The sequence below is a fragment of the Scylla paramamosain genome, chromosome 2 (genome assembly GCF_035594125.1).
Source record: "Scylla paramamosain isolate STU-SP2022 chromosome 2, ASM3559412v1, whole genome shotgun sequence".
Lineage (NCBI taxonomy): Eukaryota > Metazoa > Arthropoda > Malacostraca > Decapoda > Portunidae > Scylla > Scylla paramamosain.
Genome location: NC_087152.1, coordinates 17,797,501 through 17,800,000, shown reverse-complemented (window position 1 = coordinate 17,800,000; position 2,500 = coordinate 17,797,501). Strand labels below are relative to the sequence as shown.

Below are 2,500 nucleotides of genomic sequence, written 5' to 3'. Positions count from 1 at the left end.
GTGGGCTGAAGTCTAATAAGAGACACAGTAAATAATAAAAAAAAGAATAAATAAATAAATAAAAGAAGAAGAAGAAAAAGTGGAAACATGCCATTGCTTTGCTCTTCAGAAGAGAGAGAAAAAAAAATCGGAATAGCTAGAGGCAATAAAATACTCGTAGAAAGAACCGAGCTTTTTAAGAACTGAACAAACCACCAGGGAGAGAGAGAGAGAGAGGGATGAGAGGATGAGAGAGAGAGAGAGAGAGAGGAGAGAGAGGAGAGAGAGAGAGAGAGAGAGAGAGAGAGAGACTTTACTTTATGTTCTTAGCTTCCACTTGCGTACTGGAAAGTTTAAAATTAAGAATACGAATGATTCTCTCTCTCTCTCTCTCTCTCTCTCTCTCTCTCTCTCTCTCTCTCTCTCAGGCGGTCATATCGGTGATATGTGCGTGCGTGCGTGCGTGCATGTGTGTGTGTGTGTGTGTGTGTGTGTGTGTGTGAGTGTGTGTGTGTGTGTGTGTGTGTGTGTGTGTGTGTGTGTGTGTGTGTGTGTGTGTGTGTGTGTGTGTGTGTGTGTGTGTGTGTGTGTGTGTGTGTGTGTGTGTGTGTGTGACAGGTGCTCATTAAAAATTAATTGTTCCGCGTAGTTCTCTTTGTTGAGGCGACGTGCTGCGTGCTGCGTGTGTGTCAGACCGGTGTGCGGGTGACAATCTGACATGTCCGGACAAGCTTAGCCCTTTCACCGCCGCGAGATCGAATTAATCCTATACTCTGAATCCCATTACAAGATTGCATTTAGTTCAACCCTTTAGCTGTTGTGGCTTTTCTTCTTTTTATCTCTCTTTTTATCTCATTGGCTTGATAAAATTGTCTTGTGTACATTCATAACATAATATCGAAATAATTTAACTATTGTGTGTGTGTGTGTGTGTGTTCTCTCTCTCTCCCCTTGTCTTAATGAAATGGTTTTGTGTGCAAATTAAAAATTGAAAATACAATTTCGAAAAGTAATATTCATAGCAGAGGTGATTGATTTTTTCCGTATGTAGTTAAATTTCTGCTAAGTGAAATTGCCTGAAGTTGCTCAAATAGAACAGTTATTAGCAGTCGAAGGGTTAAGATGATAATTGCCGTAATGGAGGCGTTAAAAATAATTCCAGTCACGCATCCCTTTCCATTTAAGGGTGTAAAATAAAAGATGGACTAGATTTAAGATCGATACATTTCTGCAAGTACGAACAGACCAGGAATAAAACTTACCAATTGGAGAAGCCGGGAACGAAATTTTAAATAACCACTTGAAACCGCAGGAAGACAGAGAGTAGACTGGAAAAGAGTGCCGATGGTTACTCGACTTCATATCGCGACAGTACATTGCTCAGTGCGTGGCCGTGAGTGCTGGGAGTGCGATCCTGGCTCACGGTAGTTTCTCAGTGAAAGAGGTAGCACTTTGTTGCACAAATGACTAGCGCCCTATGATTTACATAGGTATTGTAACGACTATTTCTTTTATCCGCCAGAACCATCCAAACACTTTTCTTTTCTTTTAAACACTAATCTTCTTTTTTTTTTTTTTAATACCAGAACCATGCAAATTCTTTTCTAACTGCTAATTAGTACTTTTCTATAGTAAACGTTATTATTACAAAGCAAAAAAATAACTTTAAAAAAGACATTCCATTCCCATTCAAGTACTCCTTCTTTTTCAGTTTCAGAATTAGACACCAGGTTTGCACTAATTACTCTTGTCCGCAACAGACACATCCATTAACTCATTACAGCGATTAAACTCAACTTCCATAATCATTCTTGCCCTGCTGCTTGACCGCCGACCATTACCACGTGTTGGGATAATAATGGCTATAAACACGAGGAGGAGGAGGAGGAGGAGGAGAAGGAGGAGGAGGAGGAGGAGAAGGAGGAAGGAAAGAGAGAGGGAGGGAGGGAGGAAGGGAGGGAGGAAAGAAAAGAAGAAAACAAGAAGGAAAAGTGGAAGAAAAACAAGAGCGATAAGAACAGGAACAAGAAAAACAGGAACAACAACAACAATAATAAGACAAAACGAGAAAAAGAAGAAGAAAAGAAGAAGAAGAAGAAGAAGAAGAACAACAACAACAACAACAACAACAACAACAACAACAACAACAACAACAACAACAACAACAACAACAAGCCAAAGAAACAGACATTTGCAGTAACACACAGCCTAATGGTTTTATAACGTGCTCAAGGAGAAACCTCTAACCCTTTACTCGACAGAACCTTCCTATTAGAATGCTTAGACCCCAGAAGAGGAGGGAAGGACTGAAAACAGACACCAGAAGACCTATTGATCTATAACAAGGGTGCGTAATGAAACGTACCAACTACTATGATATGAAAAACTACATGTGGAGAGAGAGAGAGAGAGAGAGAGAGGAGAGAGAGAGAGAGGAGAGAGAGAGAGAGAAGAGAGAGAGGAGAGAGAGAGAGAGAGGAGGAGAGAGAGAGAGAGAGAGAGAGAGAGAGAGTGAGAGAGA

General features: G+C 40.6%; 1 protein-coding gene across 1 annotated transcript in view; it reads right to left on the bottom strand.

Moving 5' to 3' along the window:
- Positions 1-2,500, bottom strand: part of LOC135107001 (nucleolar protein 4-like) — a 48,251-nt gene that overhangs the window by 36,922 nt on the left and 8,829 nt on the right. The gene's annotated exons all lie outside the window — the stretch shown is intronic.